This window comes from Staurois parvus, unplaced genomic scaffold (assembly GCF_062004578.1).
Source record: "Staurois parvus isolate SC_StPar_1 unplaced genomic scaffold, SC_StPar_1.0 ptg000437l, whole genome shotgun sequence".
NCBI lineage: Eukaryota > Metazoa > Chordata > Amphibia > Anura > Ranidae > Staurois > Staurois parvus.
Window position 1 is genome coordinate 3,060,934 of NW_028318233.1, and position 23,693 is coordinate 3,084,626.

The window sequence follows — 23,693 nt, forward strand, 5'->3', positions numbered from 1 at the left end:
ATAATAATGCATATGCCTTGACCGTGATACTTTGCAGTACCACCTGCTGAATAAGACCCACTCAACTGAATAGGGGTGTCCCACAGGAGTGTACAATGCACGCAGTTCTTGCATGCTAGTGCAGGATTTAAGGAATTAAATAGGTGGTGAGTGGGTGATTTATAGCCTTCTCATTGCCGTCAAATGTCCTCTGAATAGCAGTCCAACACAGACTGCTCTTTAGAGGGCATCACATGTGTAAACAAGACCTTACTGAGTTTAAGCTGGTGCCATGACTAGAGATGAGCGAATCGAACTTGGCGAAGTGGAATTCGTTTCGAATATTAGGAAAATTTCGATTCGCGACGAATCCGAAAATTAGCAGACTTCGGATGCGCGAATCGAAATTTTTCCTAAAATGGCGACGACATGTGCGGCGACGGAGCGGGGATCTCTGGGAAGGCGCGCAGACAAGGCGCGCTGACCCATAATGCATTCATTCATGACATGTGATCGCATTAGCCAATCAGCAGCCAGCCAGCCAGCACTGTGTAATGGTGGAGCTATAAATTGCGGCCATCTTACAATTCTCCATTTGCCTCCGGTCATTCAACAGAGACAGACCTATCTGTATTAAGGACAGAGTTAGGGCCACAGATACTTTAGGGACACAGAATCGTTACTTAGGGACACAGAATTGTTACTCAGGGACAGACACAGAATTGTTACTCAGGGACAGACACAGAATTTTTACTGAGGGACACAGAATTATTACTGAGGGACAGACACAGAATTTTTACTGAGGGACACAGAATTGTTACTGAGGTACATAGAATTGTTACTGAGGGACACAGAATTCTTACTGAGGGACACAGAATTGTTACTGAGGGACACAGAATTGTTACTGAGGGACACAGAATTGTTACTCAGGGACAGACACAGAATTGTTACTCAGGAACAGACACAGAATTGTTACTGAGGGACACAGAATTGTTACTGAGGGACACAGAATTGTTACTGAGGGACACAGAATTGATACTGAGGGACACAGAATTGTTACTCAGGGACACAGAATTGTTACTGAGGGACACAGAATTGTTACTGAGGGACAGACACAAAATTGTTACTGAGGGACACAGAATTGTTACTGAGGGACACAGAATCGTTACTCAGGGACACAGAATTGTTACTGAGGGACACAGAATTGTTACTCAGGGACAGACACAGAATTGTTACTCAGGGACAGACACAGAATTGTTACTCAGGGACAGACACAGAATTGTTACTGAGGGACACAGAATTGTTACTGAGGGACACAGAATTGTTACTGAGGGACACAGAATTGATACTGAGGGACACAGAATTGTTACTCAGGGACACAGAATTGTTACTGAGGGACACAGAATTGTTACTGAGGGACAGACACAAAATTGTTACTGAGGGACACAGAATTGTTACTGAGGGACACAGAATCGTTACTCAGGGACACAGAATTGTTACTGAGGGACACAGAATTGTTACTGAGGGACACAGAATCGTTACTGAGGGACACAGAATTGTTACTGAGGGACACAGAATTGTTACTCAGGGACACAGAATTGTTACTGAGGGACACAGAATTGTTACTGAGGAACACAGAATTGTTACTGAGGGACACAGAATTGTTACTCAGGGACACAGAATTGTTACTCAGGGACACAGAATTGTTACTGAGGGACAGACACAGAATTGTTACTCAGGGACAGACACAGAATTGTTACTCAGGGACAGACACAGAATTGTTACTGAGGGACACAGAATTGTTACTGAGGGACACAGAATTGTTACTGAGGGACACAGAATTGTTACTGAGGGACACAGAATTGTTACTGAGGGACACAGAATTGTTACTCAGGGACACAGAATTGTTACTCAGGGACAGACACAGAATTGTTACTCAGGGACACAGAATTGTTACTGAGGGACACAGAATTGTTACTCAGGGACACAGAATCTTTGAATTAAAGAGTATGTCAGACAACATGCAGAGGAGTGTCAGAGGAGGCAATGTTTTAGGAGCAAGCAGACGTGGCAGCAGAGGAAGGGGTCGAGGCAGCACTAGTCGCAGCCAGAGGCCAGTGCTCCCGGTGTCATCCAGCGGTCGTGTCTCCACCGACAACCCTGCCGTCATCGATTGGTTGGCTCGATCGCCTTCCTCTTCCCAGGTCACCTCTGACACCTACAGCCAACGGTCGATGGGTACGTCAGACACAACCGTTAGTTGGCATGGCCCGGGAGCAAGCCCACTGAAATCACGTGTCCTCTACCTGCCCCTGTCCTTTGGTGTTCCCTCACCAAGCGAAGTATCGCATGCTGTGGGCTCAGCCCCACTGTACAGTGAGGAAGAGCTAACAGAGGGTGGTCAGGAACGGGGGGAGACATCCGCCTCTTCAGCAGCCAGGCGAAGAAGTACTGGCGAGGAGAGTGGCTCGGTAGCCGGTCTAGAGACAGGTCTGTCTCCTGACCCACACGCAGCCGAGGGGGCTAGTAGTGAGGCGGAGACCCTAATTGATGATGATGAGGCTGATCGCACTTGGCAGCCTCGTCGTCATCAGGCTATTGCTTCCGCATCATCAGGAGAAGAGGGTGGCAGCTTGGCAGCGAGCAAAACAGTCGGTGGGTTGCCCAGGAGGCAGCAGGGTCGCAGCAGTGTCAGTGGAGGCAAACGGCCACGGAGTAGAGCACCAGCTCCACTGCAGCCTACCACCACGGCCAGTAGTGGTGCCGGTGTGCACGGAGGAAGTAGCAGTCAGCCAGTGAGGAGTATCGGGGGCAAAGTTTCCTACTCGGCGGTGTGGCAATTTTTCGTCAAGCCGCCCGAGGAAGTAAACGTAGCCGTATGTCAACTATGTGGCCAGAAAGTCAAGCGTGGCCAGGGGGCCCATGTTGGGACTACAGCGTTGCGTCAGCATATGCAGCGTCGCCATTCGGTGGCCTGGGAAAAGCGTGATAAAGATACGGCGGTTCTGCCTGCCCCAGCCCCCGCTCCATCACCCGCTCCGTTACTTGCTCCGTCACCCGACGTCAATCGCCCTCTATCAGCCAGTCAAGGCTCCAACACCTCTGCTGAGGGGAGTTGTCGCTCGTTGGCATCTTCCGCTCGTTCAGATGCTCCTTCTCCTGCTACTCCTCTTCACGGATTCCGTCAGCAGTCTTTCTTGGAATCCGTTTCCAAGAGACAACAGTTTGCGAGCACGCACCCGACGGTGCAAAAGCTGAACGTCCTCCTGTCCAAGTTGCTGGTGCTGCAGTCCCTCCCTTTCCAAGTGGTGGACTCAGCACCTTTCCGAGAAATGATGGCTTGTGCCGCACCGCGGTGGAGAGTGCCAAGCCGTCATTTCTTCGCCAAAAAGGCAGTACCAGCCCTGCATTCACATGTAGAAGAGATGGTGGGCCAGTCTTTGAGCATGTCGGTCTCTGCCAAAGTGCACGGCAGCGCCGACGTGTGGAGCTGTAACTACGGTCAGGGACAGTACATGTCATTTACGGCCCACTGGGTAAACGTGGTGCCGGCACAGCCGCACCAGCAACTTGGACAGGTCACGCCGCTTTTGCCTCCACGTTTGCACGTCCTTGGTCCACAAAAGATGTCCGCCTCTACCACCTCTTCTTCCGCCGTGTCCTCAGCCGCCACCCCCGTGCCAAGTCCCATTACCCGACCGGCATATCACATGTGCAGTGCGCAACGGTGTCACGCTGTGCTGCACCTGGTATGCCTTGGCGAACGTAGTCACACAGGGGAGGAACTTCTCAGTGTAATGAACAGAGAAATCGACAGATGGCTGTCTCCGCGCAAACTCAAAATCGGAACCATGTTGACCGACAACGGAAAGAACATGGTGTCTGCTCTGCGTCAAGGAAGGTTGTGCCATGCGCCATGCATGGCTCACGTGTTCAATCTGGTTGTCAAGCGGTTCCTAAAATCCACCATCCCACTGCAAGACATCCTTAAAATGTCACGTAAACTTTGCATGCATTTCAGCCATTCCTACACCGCAAAGCACACCCTCCTTGAGCTGCAGCGGCAGAACGGAATTCCACAGCATCGCCTGATCTGCGACGTTGCAACAAGGTGGAATTCAACCCTACACATGTTAGACCGCCTTTACGAACAGCGAAAGGCCATCACCGATTTCCTGATGTTACAAGCGGATAAAGGTACTCCCCTGTGTAACTTCGATGTCAGCCATTGGCAGCTCATGCGTGACACCTGCCGCTTGCTGAGGCCCTTTGAGGAGGCCACGCTATTCGTGAGTCGGCAGGACTATGGGATGAACGACGTCATTCCTCTGTTGCACGTCCTGGAACAAATGCTGTTAACAATGGCTGGTCAGGTTGCGGTAGACGTGGCGCACAGATCTCAACGCCACATGACCCCTGTGGGGGCAGGACAGGAAGAAGAGGAGGAGGTAGAGGAGGACATTGGTGCTCAGGAATTATTGAGTGAAATGGGTGGTTTTTCCACTCAGCGGACAGGAGTGGAGGAGCAGGAGCATCTGGTAGAGGAGGAGGAGGAGGAGACAGAGGACCGTGGCAGTATGCTGTGGAGATGGAGGCAGGGAGTCCCTCGCATTCCTTGGCACAAATGGCCCATAGCATGCTCGCTTGCTTGCGTAGCGACAGCCGAATAATAACCATCAGACAGAGGGATGACTTTTGGCTGTCCACCTTGTTGGACCCTCGCTACCGTTCAAAAATGGTGGCCTTTTTCACACCTGCTGAGAGGGAGGCCAAAATAACGTACTATAAAAACCACCTATGTAGTCAGTTGGTCTCTGCCTTTCTGCGCCAACGTCCATCCTCAGACACTGTGGGCCCTGTGCGCTCGCGTTCCGCTGCCATGGCAGCAGGGGAGGGGTGGGGTGGTAGGAGCAGTGGCAGCTCCACCAGCAGCGGCTGCCTCAGTCTGCAGTCGATGATGAGTAGCTTTCTTCACCAGCGCAGTGAGGAAACTACTAACCAGCCGCAGCAGCAGCAGCAGCATCAGGTGGACCTGGAGCAGGACCTCAAACAACAGGCTTGGGCCTACTTGGACAGCACCCTGCCAACCGAGGTAGACAATCCCCTTGACTACTGGGCAACGAAACTTGACCTTTGGCCCCAACTAGCTGAATTTGCCCTTGAAAGGCTGTCATGCCCGGCCAGTAGCGTGGCATCGGAGTGCGTGTTTAGTGCGGCAGGAGGTATTGTAACTCCGCGGAGGACACGACTGTCCACCCAAAGTGTGGAGAGACTCACGTTTGTGAAAATGAATCAGGCGTGGATTAGTCTGGATTTCAAACCACCAGTTCCTGACACAACTGACTAAATCCGCCATGAATCATGCCCCAAACATGTTAACTCTGCCATGTGCCACTTTCAGGTCTCCTCACACTGCTGGTGTGTTCCATTTTGTCATAGGGTGCTGGCAGATTACGGGCCTCCCATTGCTGCTGCCAGGCCTGTAATCTGCCATGGGCCCCTGTACCGCCTCCTCATGCTGCTGCCAGGTCCAGAGTGTCTAATGGGTCCCTGTACGGCCTCCCATTGCTGCTGTCTCCATCTCCACACTCTGCCATGTGCCACTTTCAGGTCTCCTCACACTGCTGGTGTGTTCCATTTTGTCATAGGGTGCTGGCAGATTACGGGCCTCCCATTGCTGCTGCCAGGCCTGTAATCTGCCATGGGCCCCTGTACCGCCTCCTCATGCTGCTGCCAGGTCCAGAGTGTCTAATGGGTCCCTGTACGGCCTCCCATTGCTGCTGCCTCCATCGCCACACTCTGCCATGTGCCACTTTCAGGTCTCCTCACACTGCTGGTGTGTTCCATTTTGTCATAGGGTGCTGGCAGATTATGGGACTCCCATTGCTGCTGCCAGGCCCGTAATCTGCCATGGGCCCCCGTACCGCCTCCTAATGCTGCTGCCAGGCCCGTAATCTGTCATGGGTCCCTGTACGGCCTCCCATTGCTGCTGTCTCCATCGCCACACTCTGCCATGTGCCACTTTCAGGTCTCCTCACACTGCTGGTGTGTTCCATTTTGTCATAGGGTGCTGGCAGATTACGGGCCTCCCATTGCTGCTGCCAGGCCCGTAATCTGCCATGGGCCCCCGTACCGCCTCCTCATGCTGCTGCCAGGTCCAGAGTCTCTCATGGGTCCCTGTACGGCCTCCCATTGCTGCTGCCTCCATCGCCACACTCTGCCATGTGCCACTTTCAGGTCTCCTCACACTGCTGGTGTGTTCCATTTTGTCATAGGGTGCTGGCAGATTACGGGCCTCCCATTGCTGCTGCCAGGCCCGTAATCTGCCATGGGCCCCCGTACCCCCTCCTCATGCTGCTGCCAGGTCCAGAGTCTCTCATGGGTCTCTGTACGGCCTCCCATTGCTGCTGTCTCCATCGCCACAATCTGCCATGTGCCACTTTCAGGTCTCCTCACACTGCTGGTGTGTTCCATTTTGTCATAGGGTGCTGGCAGATTACGGGCCTCCCATTGCTGCTGCCAGGCCCGTAATCTGCCATGGGCCCCCGTACCGCCTCCTCATGCTGCTGCCAGGTCCAGAGTCTCTCATGGGTCCCTGTACGGCCTCCCATTGCTGCTGCCTCCATCGCCACACTCTGCCATGTGCCACTTTCAGGTCTCCTCACACTGCTGGTGTGTTCCATTTTGTCATAGGGTGCTGGCAGATTACGGGCCTCCCATTGCTGCTGCCAGGCCTGTAATCTGCCATGGGCCCCTGTACCGCCTCCTCATGCTGCTGCCAGGCCCGTAATCTGTCATGGGTCCCTGTACGGCCTCCCATTGCTGCTGTCTCCATCGCCACACTCTGCCATGTGCCACTTTCAGGTCTCCTCACACTGCTGGTGTTTTCCATTTTGTCATAGGGTGCTGGCAGATTACAGGCCTCCCATTGCTGCTGCCAGGCCCGTAATCTGCCATGGGCCCCCGCACCGCCTCCTCATGCTGCTGCCAGGTCCAGGGTCTCTCATGGGTCCCTGTACGGCCTCCCATTGCTGCTGTCTCCATCGCCACACTCTGCCATGTGCCACTTTCAGGTCTCCTCACACTGCTGGTGTGTTCCATTTTGTCATAGGGTGCTGGCAGATTACAGGCCTCCCATTGCTGCTGCCAGGCCCGTAATCTGCCATGGGCCCCCGTATTGCCTCCTCATGCTGCTGCCAGGTCCAGAGTCTCTCATGGGTCCCTGTACGGCCTCCCATTGCTGCTGTCTCCATCGCCACACTCTGCCATGTGCCACTTTCAGGTCTCCTCACACTGCTGGTGTGTTCCATTTTGTCATAGGGTGCTGGCAGATTACGGGCCTCCCATTGCTGCTGCCAGGCCCGTAATCTGCCATGGGCCCCCGTACCGCCTCCTCATGCTGCTGCCAGGTCCAGAGTCTCTCATGGGTCCCTGTACGGCCTCCCATTGCTGCTGTCTCCATCGCCACACTCTGCCATGTGCCACTTTCAGGTCTCCTCACACTGCTGGTGTGTTCCATTTTGTCATAGGGTGCTGGCAGATTACGGGCCTCCCATTGCTGCTGCCAGGCCCGTAATCTGCCATGGGCCCCCGTACCGCCTCCTCATGCTGCTGCCAGGTCCAGAGTCTCTCATGGGTCCCTGTATGGCCTCCCATTGCTGCTGTCTCCATCGCCACACTCTGCCATGTGCCACTTTCAGGTCTCCTCACACTGCTGGTGTGTTCCATTTTGTCATAGGGTGCTGGCAGATTACGGGCCTCCCATTGCTGCTGCCAGGCCCGTAATCTGCCATGGGCCCCTGTACCGCCTCCTCATGCTGCTGCCAGGTCCAGAGTCTCTCTTGGGTCCCTGTACGGCCTCCCATTGCTGCTGCCTCCATCGCCACACTCTGCCATGTGCCACTTTCAGGTCTCCTCACACTGCTGGTGTGTTCCATTTTGTCATAGGGTGCTGGCAGATTACGGGCCTCCCATTGCTGCTGCCAGGCCTGTAATCTGCCATGGGCCCCTGTACCGCCTCCACATGCTGCTGCCAGGTCCAGAGTGTCTAATGGGTCCCTGTACGGCCTCCCATTGCTGCTGTCTCCATCGCCACACTCTGCCATGTGCCACTTTCAGGTCTCCTCACACTGCTGGTGTGTTCCATTTTGTCATAGGGTGCTGGCAGATTACGGGCCTCCCATTGCTGCTGCCAGGCCTGTAATCTGCCATGGGCCCCCGTACCGCCTCCTCATGCTGCTGCCAGGTCCAGAGTCTCTCATGGGTCCCTGTACAGCCTCCCATTGCTGCTGTCTCCATCGCCACACTCTGCCATGTGCCACTTTCAGGTCTCCTCACACTGCTGGTGTGTTCCATTTTGTCATAGGGTGCTGGCAGATTACGGGCCTCCCATTGCTGCCGCCAGGCCCGTAATCTGCCATGGGCCCCCGTACCGCCTCCTCATGCTGCTGCCAGGTCCAGAGTCTCTCATGGGTCCCTGTACGGCCTCCCATTGCTGCTGTCTGCATCGCCACAATCTGCCATGTGCCACTTTCAGGTCTCCTCACACTGCTGGTGTGTTCCATTTTGTCATAGGGTGCTGGCAGATTACGGGCCTCCCATTGCTGCTGCCAGGCCCGTAATCTGCCATGGGCCCCTGTACCGCCTCCTCATGCTGCTGCCAGGTCCAGAGTCTCTCATGGGTCCCTGTACAGCCTCCCATTGCTGCTGTCTCCATCGCCACACTCTGCCATGTGCCACTTTCAGGTCTCCTCACACTGCTGGTGTGTTCCATTTTGTCATAGGGTGCTGGCAGATTACGGGCCTCCCATTGCTGCTGCCAGGCCCGTAATCTGCCATGGGCCCCCGTACCGACTCCTCATGCTGTGACGTTGCAACAAGGTGGAATTCAACCCTACATATGTTAACCGCCTTTACGAACAGCGAAAGGCCATCACCGATTTCCTGATGTTACAAGCGGATAAAGGTACTCCCCTGTGTAACTTAGATGTCAGCCATTGGCAGCTCATGCGTGACACCTGCCGCTTGCTCAGGCCCTTTGAGGAGGCCACGCTATTCGTGAGTCGGCAGGACTATGGGATGAACGACGTCATTCCTCTGTTGCACGTCCTGGAACAAATGCTGTTAACAATGGCTGGTCAGGGTGCGGTAGACGTGGTGCACAGATCTCAACGCCACATGACCCCTGTGGGGGCAGGACAGGAAGAAGAGGAGGAGGTAGAGGAGGACATTGGTGCTCAGGAATTATTGAGTGAAATGGGTGGTTTTTCCACTCAGCGGACAGGAGTGGAGGAGCAGGAGCATCTGGTAGAGGAGGAGGAGGAGGAGACAGAGGACCCAGATGCACTGTGGCAGTATGCTGTGGAGATGGAGGCAGGGAGTCCCTCGCATTCCTTGGCACAAATGGCCCATAGCATGCTCGCTTGCTTGCGTAGCGACAGCCGAATAATAACCATCAGACAGAGGGATGACTTTTGGCTGTCCACCTTGTTGGATCCTCGTACCGTTCAAAAATGGTGGCCTTTTTCACACCTGCTGAGAGGGAGGCCAAAATAACGTACTATAAAAACCACCTATGTAGTCAGTTGGTCTCTGCCTTTCTGCGCCAACGTCCATCCTCAGACACTGTGGGCCCTGTGCGCTCGCGTTCCGCTGCCATGGCAGCAGGGGAGGGGTGGGGTGGTAGGAGCAGTGGCAGCTCCACCAGCAGCAGCTGCCTCAGTCTGCAGTCGATGATGAGTAGCTTTCTTCACCAGCGCAGTGAGGAAACTACTAACCAGCCGCAGCAGCAGCAGCATCAGGTGGACCTGGAGCAGGACCTCAAACAACAGGCTTGGGCCTACTTGGACAGCACCCTGCCAACCGAGGTAGACAATCCCCTTGACTACTGGGCAACGAAACTTGACCTTTGGCCCCAACTAGCTGAATTTGCCCTTGAAAGGCTGTCATGCCCGGCCAGTAGCGTGGCATCGGAGCGCGTGTTTAGTGCGGCAGGAGGTATTGTAACTCCGCGGAGGACACGACTGTCCACCCAAAGTGTGGAGAGACTCACGTTTGTGAAAATGAACCAGGCGTGGATTAGTCTGGATTTTAAACCACCAGTTCCTGACACAACTGACTAAATCCGCCATGAATCATGTCCCAAACATGTTATTATTTTTAACATAGGCCTCTGTATGGCCTTCAATTTAAGCTGCTTACGCTTCGCCACTCTGCCATGGGCCCCTGTACCGCCTCCTCTTGCTGCTGACTTCATCGCCACACTCTGCCATGTGCCACTTTCAGGTCTCCTTACACTGTTGGTGGGTTCCATTTTGTCATAGGGTGCTGGCAGATTACGGGCCTCCCATTGCTGCTGCCAGGCCCGTAATCTGTCATGGGCCCCTGTACCGCCTCCTCATGCTGCTGCCAGGCCCGTAATCTGTCATGGGTCCCTGTACGGCCTCCCATTGCTGCTGTCTCCATCGCCACACTCTGCCATGTGCCACTTTCAGGTCTCCTCACACTGCTGGTGGGTTCCATTTTGTCATAGGGTGCTGTATGGCCTCCCATTGCTACTGCCTCCACCACCACACTGTGGCTCCACACTCTGGTTTTGGCCCCGTGACTGCCCAAATGAGTGAAGTGTGCGGTGATTCTAAGATCGACGGCACTCATCTGCATGTCATACTGACTGACAGTATTATTTCTCTTCCCCAGCAGACTCCAAGGGCATTTAAATTAAAGGTACAGTGTTCTGCACTAATATAAAGGCTCTCTGAAGCCTAGAAACCTTTTTATAAGTTAAATTCGCAGCGAATATATTCGCATCGAATCGAATTTATTCCTCGAATTCGCCGAATCGAATTTTTGAATACTTCGCTCATCTCTAGCCATGACCTCTGAGCCAGGTTTCTTGTTTCAGGGTGACGCCTTTCCCTTGCAGCATCTTATGGATCCACACTTACATGTATTAATAGAAACACATAACCCTGTAGCCTAGGATGGCAAAGTACTCCCCTGCTCCTCTCTCCTCCCTTCTTTAAGCTGACAAACTAGCTTGTAACTGTTAACTATTTTCTGTGCAGACCAGAAGTTCAGGGAAGCAACATTGAGAGAGCAGGAGCCACCAGCCTTGAAAGTTGTAAACTGCAAGTGCTGGGGTAAGAATTTTTGCAAATGGTTTACTGGGGAAAGTTTATTTTATTGTGATCAATGTGTTAAGCTTTTTTTTAGTTTTGGGTAGTGCAGGGAAGGGTTCAGATATCTGCCATTGGGGGAATTTTCCTTCAACTCTTATCCCCGAGATGCAGCAGAAAATTAGAGAAAATCTCACATAGTGAGGAGAGTTCCAATCTTAGGCCCTTAGTTGTCCTCCAGTTAGGTTTCCACCCAAAATTCTAAGTAAACACTTTGCACACTGCTACATACCCTGACATACTGTATTTCTAGCAAACTTTTGATTAAAATCAGGGGGTTCTGGTTCAGATACATTGCAATACATGTTTACATACTGTAGTTACATAGTTAGTAAGGTTGAGTAAAGACACCAGTCCATCCAATTAAACCTATGTGGGTGTGAGTGTGTTCATGTCAAAAGTCCTATCCCATATCCCTGTATAATTTTCACACTAATATGCCCATCTAAGAGTTTTTTTGAAACTATCAATACTTCCTGTTAACACTACTGATTGTAAAAGTGAGTTCCACATCCTTACCACCCTGACAGTGAAGAACCCCCCTACGCAGTTTAAGGTTAATTTCGTCAAGTGTCCCCGTGTCTTCTTACACTCCTTGAGACTGAATAGTGTACTCCTTATGTACAAACCACCTTTGAGTATTTGTATATCGCTATCATATCTCTTCTCAAACGTCTCTTCTCCAGGGAGAATAGGTTTAATGTTTGTAGTTGTTCCTCGTAACTGAGGTCCTCCAGCCCCCTTATTACCGTTGTTGTCCTTCTCTTCTCTGGATTCTCTCCAACTCAAGCACATCCTTCCCGAGGATTGGTGACCAGAAATGGACATACTCCAGATGTGGTCAAAATAGAGTTTTATAAAGTGGCAGGATTATAAATGTTATCTCTGGAGTAAATACCTGTTTTGTGTATGCTAATATTCTGGTAGCTTTGCTTGCTGCAGCTTGATATTACATGCCATTGCTGAGACTGTCATCTACTAAGACCCCCATATCCTTTTCCATCCTGGATTCCTCCAAATTTTCTCCCCCTATTGATTAACTTTCATTCATATTTTTTAGCCCCAAATACATTACTTTATATTTATCAACATTAACCTAATTTCCATGTAGTTGCCTATCCCTTTATTTTATTGTAAAGTTTCTATATCATGCTGTAAAATTACCCTGCTTAGTTTTGTATTGTCAGCAAACACTGAGATTGGGCTATTTATACTAACCTTTATAACACCTATGAATAAATTAAATACAATTGGCCCCAGGACAACACCCTGTGGTACCCAATTTACCACTACTGACCAGTCTGAGTGCCAGTTATTTATCACCACCTTTTGGGCACGCCCCTGTAACCAGTTTTCTATCCATGTACAAACCCTATGGTCCATGCCAGTTTGTAAATTAGGCATTTATGGGGGACTGTATCAAATGCTTTTGCAAAATCCAGATACACCACGTCCACTCCCTTTCTTTATCTAGATGACGGGTCACTTGCTCTTAGAATGTTGACAGGTTGTTTTGGCAAGAACGACCTTTCGTAAAGCCATGATGATTACTACTAATGATACTATATTCATCAGCAAAATCTTGGATATAGTCCATGATCATCCCCTTCAATAGTTTACATACCATTGATGTTAGACTGACTGGCCTGTAATTTCTAGGTATATATCTCTGCCTTTTTTTAATATACTGGTACCACGTTGGCCCTTTGCCAATCCGTTGGTACCATTCCAGTCAATATGCTGTCCACAATATTATTATTTTTAAAGAATTTTTGGGGATTTTTTTTTTACTCTCCTACACTATGCTTCTCTTGTGGTCTATCTTAGAAAATGTAAAAACTCAATCAGGGCGGCTATTGTATTGTAGTGTTGAAATGCCAGCAATGACCTCTCTGTCTTATATTTTTTAAAGGCCATTTTTTTCTCTTTAATAAGTATTTTCACATTAAAGTTTGGCCACCCAGGTTTAATCTTAGCTCTTTTATATTTGTTGCCCATTGGAATGCACTGGTTAATACCATTCTATGCATGAAGGTAAAAACTCTCTGTGTGCAGCAGTGTCCCAAACCCCCTCCCCAATACTTATCTGAGCCCCATCCAGTGATGTGAATAACAGCCTCAGCTGTCCTAGGTCTCTGCATTCTCATTGGCTGAGACAGCAAGCGGTAACCATTCGCTCCTGCTGCTGTCAATCACAGCCAGTCAGCCAATGAGGAGAGGGATAGGGCAAGCCTTGGCTCCATATGTGAATGGACACACGGAGCAGTGGGTGCCCCTATAGCAAGCTGCTTGCTATGGGGGTACCCGACAGAAAGGAGGAGCCAGGAGAGCCTGCAGGGGACCTGAAAAGAGGAGGAACCATGCTGCTTTGTGCAAAACCACTGCACACAGCAGGTAAGTATAGACATGTTTGTTATTTTACAAAAAATAAGAACCTTTAGTATTGCTTAAGAAATGACTACCCTTAAATGAGTGAGCTGTTCCTTCTGCCCAGTTAATATCTAGGCAGTTGAAGTCCCCCATTATGATGACATTGCCCTGCCTTGCCACCATTTATACCTGTGACAGGAGGTCAGACTCTCTCTATCCTTCAGGTGTCATGTTTAAGCAGGTCAGTTGTATCAAAGCAATCCCTCTCTGGTGAGTCCATACTCTATTCTGCCAACTGCCAAATACTTGATTATGGCATACTTTAGTGGATATATAAGGGCTGATTTACTGTAGACAAATAGACTATTTTATTAGTAAATGAGGTGAAGCTCTGCAGACTTGCATCATCCAATCATGTGCAAGAAAAAAATGCTGTTTTATTTTTCAGACATCTGAATGCAAATTAAAAGTTTAGCATGTTCACTAAGCTCTGGGGAAAATTCCATTGCAAAGTGAATAGGCCTATATGCCTTTAGTAAATCTATCACACAGTTCCAACATGTGGGCAACACACAGTTGGAGCTACAGACTCGGGTCCAGTTAGACCTGCACTTCGCAGCAGAAATAGAGTGATATCTGTACTCAAATCCAAATAGTGTACACATCAACACATAACATTTGCCAGGAATATGTAAGAACAGAACTGTTTTTGAGCTGCAACATGGCAGAACAGAGTTCTGAGCTCACTGCTATCTACTGTCACAATACAGATGCCGAGCTTCTCTGTCATCAAGTGACAGTGCACTCCACACCATGGCTCCTCTCTCTGCCCCTGTACTCAGCCTGGTGCTAGGATGCCACTGGAGCCTTCATGACAGTGCACAGTGTGGGAAAACACACCAGCCTTAAAGACATGGCCGCTGGAGGTAATAAAGAGGGGCTGGCTGCTGACAGTTTATTTGTTGGTGGGGGGTGGTGCAAAAGTAAAAAGTTGATGGGGGATGTAGAGGTGCTTACCTCTGAATCCCACATCCACTTTTTGCCTGCACCCCCTTCTCAGGTCTGTCAGGCACCCCCTTCTAATCTGTGGACAGGGGTTAGCTATGGTGGGGGTGCAGTGGAGAGCTGTGGAAGGGAAGGAAGTGTGCCTAGGTGAGCTGTTTCAGGGGGGTGTAGAAGTAAGCTGTGAAGGGGGGGGTAGTGTGCAGAGGTGAGTTGTGGTTAGGAGTGCAGAAGTGAACGCTGGAAGGAGAGAAGTGTACAGAGGTGAGCTGCAGTAAGGGGGTGCCAATATCAGCTGTGGAAGGGGGGAAGTGTGCGGAGGTGAGCTTCCGTCAGTGCTGCAGAGGTGACCTGTGTACACGGCATGCAGAATTGTGTTGGGGGGGGGTACAGGAATGGAGGAGTGCAGAGATGAGCTGAAGACTGTTGTAGATGAGGATGCAGAGGTGAGCTATGGAGAGGGGTGCAGAAGTGTTTAATAAGAACATGAATAAGAGGTGTAGAGGTGTGAATCAGAATTCAACAGGTCAGCTGTGGACAGACATTCATAGGTGAGCTTTGGACAAGGGTGCAGAGCTGAGTTTTAGATAGGGGTTCAGTGAGTTATGAACAGTGGAATGCACAGTTGAACTGTGGACAGTGGGGTGCAGGGGTGAGCTATGGATGGGAGGTGCAGAGGTGAGCTGTGGATGAGGGTTGCAGAGGTGAATGATGGGTGTTGCTTTTTTAGGGGGAAAAGTTACTGGGGGAATTTTTACTTGGTGGGGAGGGAGGGACAGCACAGCATAGAGAATTCAGTGGTAAAGAGTAACCATTAAGATTTTAGGGGGAGAGCTCTATATTGGGGGGTGGTTGGAAGATTTGGAGGGGTGGATAGTGCACTCCCGAATCCTGTATGCTGTGTGTTACTCACTCTTGGTTTTATTTAACAATGTTCCTTTATAGCCCTACACAAACACAAACACACACACATACTGCATTTTGACTACACCAATCCTATGTGCTTCACCACTTTCCCCCTCTTGGTGGGGTGGGGGTGGTGGTGCAGGAGGGGTGAGTGCCTGCACCCTTTCTCTAACAAAAGAAATCGCTGTGTAAGGACTATAGTTGTGTGCAAAGGGTTAATCCTGAATTTTTAGTATTAACATAGATTTCCTGAATCAGTCTTCCCCATTGGAATCTTTCCCCTCACCTTTTGTAAAAGTTTTCTATTCCCCCCACTCCAACAAACACTTTTTTTCTTGGTGACAATGGTCACCAGAAGAAATAGAGGGTGACTCTCCCCATTGGGGCCCAGACAGCAATAAAAACTTGAGAGAACTTCAAACCCTGCACTACACTATCCAAAACAAAAATAGAATGTTTAGCCTGGAAATACACTTTTTACAGTTGATGCCTTAAAGTGTATGTATAGCCCAGAATTAGTTTTTGTTTGTAGTTTTGGATAGGGTAAGGAATGGTTAAAACGTGTTTACGTTAGTTTCTTTTTGTATTTGTGCATTGTTGGGGAGATCTCCCTTTCACTTTCTGTTCAGAAGACCCATCGGGTAGTGGGAGGAAATCTCTCCAAATTTAGGGGAATTCTCCTATTAGTGTCCCCAATGGAAGATTGCCTTTCACCACCTGCTTTGATGACAACTTTAAAGTGTTGTATTTCTCATCATTTCAGTCTTAATTATAGTGGTCACCTGGACAAATAAAGAATGTGAATCTACCCATCAGGAGCAAAGAGAAATATTAATCCGACAGGTTTTCTAACCCTTTCACATTTTGTCTAAGAAAAAAGTTTTTGCTCAACTGTTAAAAAAAAAAAAAAGTTTTGGCTATATGTACATTTGGACATCTCTGAGAATGTGGCAGCCTCTGCTAGAACAGATCTAGATCATATACAGTATATAAAGGGGTGTGTGTGTATAGATAGCTAGATATAGTACACGTCAGGTATTCAGCTAAAATTACAGAATTTATAGAGATAACTGTTGCTCCTTTAGTTGAGAAGAGTGTGCATGCATTTAGATTAATATCTATTATTCACTGAATCACACCATTCTTTCTTCAACCTGATAGGCGTTAATTACCTGTCCCTCGTCTTTGTCAATGTTTCTCGGTGTCACATTTGTCATTTGCCAAGAAACCCTATCTGTGCTGAGCTATTAGCTAGACATTATTTTAACAAGCCAAATGTGAGCTACAGCAGCCTGACTGGTTTAGTGCAAAGACATTTTTCTGTTACTGTTTTGTGCTACTGGAGATTCCCACAATTTTCCTATACCCTGTAAAAGTTCATCTTATAATAAAGCATAAAAAGGATACCCCTAGACTGTTCATTGAGCCAGAAGAGTGACTGATCCTGTGTGCCTGGCTTTTGATACACCAGCTTGGGAAAAAACCTTAGGACTACTCAGCAGGACCTATAGGGGGTGAAAGCTACACCCAAAACAACATAGATTTAAAATGTAAAAAATATGCACCCTCTATACCACGTGTCAAACACAAGGCTCGGGGGGGGGGACTAATCCAGCCCTCCAGGCCATTTAATTTGACCCTCGCACCTCTCCTGCAGCTGTGAAATACTGTCATCTCTACCCCCACCCCTGATCTATACTACATACATCAGCCTTTCTCACCCTTTAACCCTGTAGAAACCCCTAAAATATTGTAGCGGTCTTGTGGAACCCTTACTAAAACCAGTTCATTGGGAGTTAATGGGAAAATGTCCCATTAATAGTAGTTAATTTTATAAGTAGTAGTAATTAATAGTTGAAAAATTACAGACTTACCAGCTGTATCACCAGTGAAAAACTAAGTAAGAAAAAAAAAGAAAAGAAATGCTACCACCATATCAAGAATTGTTAATCTACAGTATAATATAATTTAGTTTTTGGAGTTTGATTCCACAAATAAACTGAACTGCAAGCATGCAACTAAATACACAGATAAAATCCATATTAAACAGAATAAAAAATAAATTTATTTTTTGCTCCTGAACAACGTATAAATGAGAATTAAAAAAAACAAACTATATAAGCCCTATAAAAAGTGTTGGTTCGACTTTACAGAAAAAATATAAAAGTGAACTGACAACAGACATCCTCCCCACCAATTCCATCGTCCTGATAATTACCTCGGGGGTTGCTGAGCTGTGAGCACCCCCACAGTCAGTCCAGTAGTCTGGGGATTTGAAATCCCCATTCTATTGCTTCTTCTCCATCAGCGCTTACAGCATAGAGCAGGTGGATTCTGATTGGTCTGCACTGTAACATTGATGGGGCTGACCAATTAGAACCCATATGGCCCATCCCAGAAGAGCTGACAGGGAAGAGGGAGAAGAGTGCTGGATTGGCTGTGGGGGAACGGACAGCTTGGCAACCCCGGAGGTAATTACAGAAGGGAGCAGAAGAAGGAGAGTCAGTTCACTTTTTTTAATCTAATTGCTTACCATACTGCTGGTTGCTAATGCCAGAAGGTGTTACCATACCATACCATACCATGACACTCTGTGCCACTGTGAGGTAACCTGGTACCCAAGTAGAATATGCCAATGTGTAAACCCCCTTTCTAAGATGAAGCTAGAGGGAGCTTGCATGTGAGCATGTACAATCGCACAGGGTGTAGAAATGACAACCACTGTCTGTCAGGCTTAGGGTTACCACCTGTTGGTCCATGGCAATATAAACAAGATGGGGTGAGGTATTGTGATGTGCTAAATCTTTCTGATGTTAGTCATAATTGGGAAGATTAAACAGGGTCAGATTGCCATTAAAGCTGAAGTGTACTCATTTTTGGAGGGGGTTGGGGGTGGACATATTAACAAACACATTTGTTATGCCTCCAGATATTGCCCTGAGTGGATATCTTCTGGACCCATATGGTTTATTCGCAGCTGCTGCCAGTCTGAAGAGTTTCAACACTTGCTCACCCTTTTCTTCCCTCTCCGCCATTCAGAGAGTTTGTATTACTATTCTCCTATAATGTGTGACATCCTATGAACAGGGCCATCTCAATAGCAAAATAGGCCCTTGGGCAAAGTAAAGCACAGGGCCCCTACAAGTCTGCCCCATTATTAAAATGTTTTTTCCAGGAGTCCTTCACAGATGTGTGTGTGTGTGTGTGTGTGTGTGTGTGGTGGGGGGGGGGGGCATAAAGCCACGCAGCAGTTCAGCTGTGGTTTTACTGCATGCGTACTTCTTTTCCAACGTAGCACAGTGCATGACAATCCACCACCTTGTACTGTACAAAAGCCAGTTGAACTTTATTAAATGTCAGTGTGACATTTCCATAAGGTGTATTTTGAAAAAAAAAAAAAAAAAGGAACACTACAATGCTCCGCAATCTATACTGTGCTGATACCGCACAGCACATTGTAATGCAGCAGCTGGGGTGAATGAACCTTTAGCTGACAAGACAGTAGCTGGGGGTGTACCAGGGGCAGACTGACCATTTGGAAACACGGGCACTGCCCGAGGGCCCGGGGTCAGTAGGGGGCCCCATGAGATGCCCCTGTTACCTTTTTCATAGGCTTTTTTGAGTTTGGGCAAGGACACAGGGGCCCCATGATCCCCTATTGCTCGGGGGCCCCATGAGTTGTCAGTCCGCCCCTGGGGTGTACTCATGTTGCAGCCATGATGCTTTGCTTCATGACTGCTGCAAGAAATATGCCCCCCATTGCATTTGACTGGCACTACCACTTACTGAATGCAACCCATTCAAATAAAAGGGTCTGCACTGCAACTTCCCCGCAACCACATGCAATGCACATGGTTTTGGTGGGGGTGATGCATCATTTAGGAGTTAATACCCCAATCCATCAGACTGTCACCTACCCTCCTCACCTTTAGGTGCACCCTGAAAACCCATCTCTTCCCCACCCTCACCTAACAGCCGATCTCCTCCACTCCTCCTACCACTCCATCCTCCACAGCCACTTCCTCCTGTACCACTATCCCCTCCCTCCTAGATTGTAAGCTTGAAAGAGCAGGGCCCTGGAACCTCTCGTGTATTGTTTTGTTACTGTATTGTCCCATGTTCTGTCCCCACTATATTGTACAGCGCTGAGCAAACTTTTTGGCGCTATATAAACACTGTATAATAATAATAATAATACCATGCAGCATTGTGAATGCTGCCTTTCAGACTCTGTGGGACTGTAGGTCAGTCATTTTATAGGTTGGTCGGTTACTCTGTGGCACAATATGACTGAGTGCCACAAAGAGTGCTAACAGCTAGCTACTTGGCTAGTTTTGTAGACAAGTGAGGGCAATGTAGGCTGGGCAAGTAAGCGGTGTGGTGGCTGTGACCTGGGGCTGTCTCACTATATTCTGCTTCCATGCAGGCTCAGGTTGTTGTTCCCCCTCCCTCTCCCGCCTCTTTCACATTCTGGAAAATCACCACATATCCAGACCCTCCCCACCACCCAAGCCAAGGCCAAGCTCAACTGCTTACTAATTGGAAATGGACAATTACAGACAGGAGGAAAGCACCCTTTCTTTACAAACTGTCTTTAATTTTATAGACAGTTGACAATACAGAAGCTGATTGGTTGCCGTGCACAACTACTCCAGATTCTGCCTGCTCCAGTTTTGAAAAGCTCCCCACCTTTTTGTATCTTTTTATCATCACTAAAGGAAAAGAATGTAAGCAAATGTCTGTGCAAGATAAGTAAATATAGATGAAATAGCTAGATCAGGGCTCAATCTAGGCTAGTGTCAGGGTCAGTGTCTTTTAGGTATGATATAAAAAGAAAATGTATTAGGTATTGTATTGTGTATGTATTAGGTAAGTATTTAGGGAGACACAATAAAATTATGTTATTATTTATGGGTCCTACTAAGTGGTTGTAAAGATTTGTGCAGTTTTACTAACAGAGTTGGAGAACTGTGTTCAGGCATTATGGTTTGTTTTCAGCTTTGTCTTTAAGGGGATAACCACTTATCTAGCGCCATGCATTTACAGGTGAAACTTGAAAAATTAGAATATCGTGCAAAATTTCTTTTTTTTTCAGTAATGCAACTTAAAAGGTGAAACTAATATATAAGATAGACTCATTACATGCAAAGCAAGATAGTTCAAGCCATGATTTGTCATAATTGTGATGATTATGGCTTACTGCTCATGAAAACCCCAAATCCACAATCTCAGAAAATTAGAATATTACATGCAATCAATAAAACAAGGATTGTACATAGAACAATATCGGACCTCTGAAAAGTATAACCATGCATATGTACTCAGTACTTGGTTTGGGTCCCTTTTGCAGCAATTACTGCCTCAAGGCGGCGTGGCTTGGAAGCTATCAGCCTGTGGCACTGCTGAGGTGTTATGGAAGACCAGGATGCTTCAATAGCGGCCTTCAGCTCTTCTGCATTGTTCGGTCTCATGTCTCTCATCTTTCTCTTGGCAATGCCCCATAGATTCTCTATGGGGTTCAGGTCAGGCGAGTTTGCTGGCCAATCAAGCACTGTAATCCCACAGTCATTGAACCAGGTTTTGGTGCTTTTGGCAGTGTGGGCAGGTGCCAAGTCCTGCTGGAAAATGAAGTCAGCATCCCCCATAAAGCTGGTCTGCAGAAGAAAGCATGAAATGCTCCGAAATCTCCTGGTAGATGGCTGCGTTGACCCTGGACTTAATGAAGCACAGTGGACCAACACCAGCAGATGACATGGCTCCCCAAATCAACACAGACTGTGGAAACTTCACACTGGACTTCAAGCATCTTGCAGTGTGTGCCTCTCCATTCTTCCTCCATACTCTGGGTCCTTGGTTTCCAAATGAGATGCAAAAGTTGCTCTCATCAGAAAAGAGTACTTTGGACCACTGAGCAACAAACCAGGTCCATTTTTCTTTAGCCCTGGTAAGACGCTTCTGAAGTTTGTTGTTCAGGAGAAGCTTGACAAGAGGAATACGACATTTGAAGCTCATGTCCAGGATCCGTCTGTGTGTGGTGGCTCTTGATGCACTGACTCCAGCCTCAGTCCACTCCTTGTGAAAGTCCCCAACATTTTTGAATGGCCTTTTCCTGATAATCCTCTCCCGGCTGCGGTCATCCCTGCAGCTTGAGCACCTTTTTCTTCCACACTTTTCCCTTCCACATAACTTTCTATTAATGTGCTTTGATATAGCACTTTGGGAACATCCAACTTCTTTTGCAATTACCTTTTGAGGCTTTCGCTCCTTATGGAGGGTGTCAATGATGGTTTTCTGCACAACTGTCAGGTCAGCAGTCTTTCCCATGATTGTGATTCCTACTGAACCAGACTGAGAGACCATGTAAAGGCTCAGGAACCCTTTGCATGTGTTATGGCTTAATTAGCTGATTAGAGTGGGACACTTTGAGCCGAGACTATTGCACCTTTTCACAATATTCTAATTTTCTGAGATTGTGGATTTGGGGTTTTCATGAGCTGTAAGCCATAATCATCACAATTATGACAAATCATGGCTTGAACTATCTTGCTTTGCATGTAATGAGTCTGTCTGATATATTAGTTTCACCTTTTAAGTTGCATTACTGAAATAAATGAACTTTTGCACGATATTCTAATTTTTCGAGTTTCACCTGTAGGAACAGCAAAGTGATGGATACATATTTCCACACTGCCATTTTTAACAGAACTGCAAAAATCACCCTCCAGCAGACAGAGTACCTATTGAGAGCTGTGATCTGAGCCATCATTGGATGGCTCAATTCACAGACACAGTATGCAGAGACAATCTGAGCGGCTTTGTACCATGTGTTTTCTGTTATGACCAATCATACAGATCTCATATGTAAACCGTGTAGTGTGTGCATTACATAGCCCATCCCTCCATCCTACAATGGAGGAATGGGAAGAAGAAATGAATAAATAATTGATTCATTCATTAGCTCCATATCAGCAACTGAAACAGATATTAGGGTGTGGATAGTTTTTAACCCTTTTAACCCCCCGTATACCTATGTGTCTACAGTGACTTGAATATTAAACTCTTCACCTCCCTTATCTGCAACATCTGCAAATTAATCCCTTCTTCTCTATCCTACTGTATGTGACCCCTACATTAACCCTTTCACTGCCTCCACCCTCTTTGTATGATCTGTACATTTTTTTTACTCTATTGCACCAATCCCAAGTTACATGTTTTAATACATTCAACACCAGCATGTTTCTTCATGTCCAAAAAAACTGTAGTAAAAATTAGAACACCTCTGGCTATCTACTTCCAAAAAGGGGTCATTTTGGGGAGTTTCTTACTGGCCTTTTTTCTTGTATATTTTATAAAAGAAAGTAGGGTGGCATTTTTTCCTTTATGTAGCAAAGCATATAAACCCAGTGCCTATTAAATGGCACCCAAAAAAAGCTCTATCTGCCTTTAAAAAAATTATGCATAATTCATTTGGTAAACGTATTGCATGATCGGGTAATTGTCAAACTATTACAGCACTTAAAGTGATTCTAAAGCCAGATAAAAAAACATTTTGCAGCTCCCTCCCCAGCCCCCCTAAATACTTACCTGAGTTCACTCTTGATCCAGCAATGTGCACAAGAGCAGCAACTCTCTTCTCATTGGACAGAGTGACATCAGGAGCCATTGGCTCCTGCCAATCACAACTAGTGAAGGAGGGGGGGAGTGTCAATGGACACACAGAGCCAGCTTGGGAGTGAGCATGCATGAGGAGCCAGGAGCACCAGCAGTGGACCCCAGCAGAGGAAGATCAGGGATGCTGTGTTCAAACCTATTACACAGAGAAGGTAAGTATGAAATGTTTTTTTTTTTAAATTAGCCTTTAGAATCACTTTGAAAAACTGAAAAATGGCGTGGTAATGAAGGGGTATTACGAGTCACTGAAGTGGATTAAATATAGCATGAATGGCTAGTAAACTTTGAACACAAAAATGTTACTATCATTGCTCTTGCTGCATCTTTGGTTTGTAAAGCAAAACATCAATAGGGTTTTATGGCACCATGTAAAATGCATTGCACTGCAACCGCAGAGGTGTGAATGTTGCCTTACAGGCTGTACTAACCTGCTTGATGTAGCCTCTCCATAGCCTGTAGAAACTCCCAGTTGATAGGAATGTCAGCCGTACACATGGCAATTTTCAAGCTTTCAAAAACAACCTGATGAATGAGTGCAACCTACCATTAACATTTTCTGTTGAAACCCTGAAAACAATCAAAGCTGCT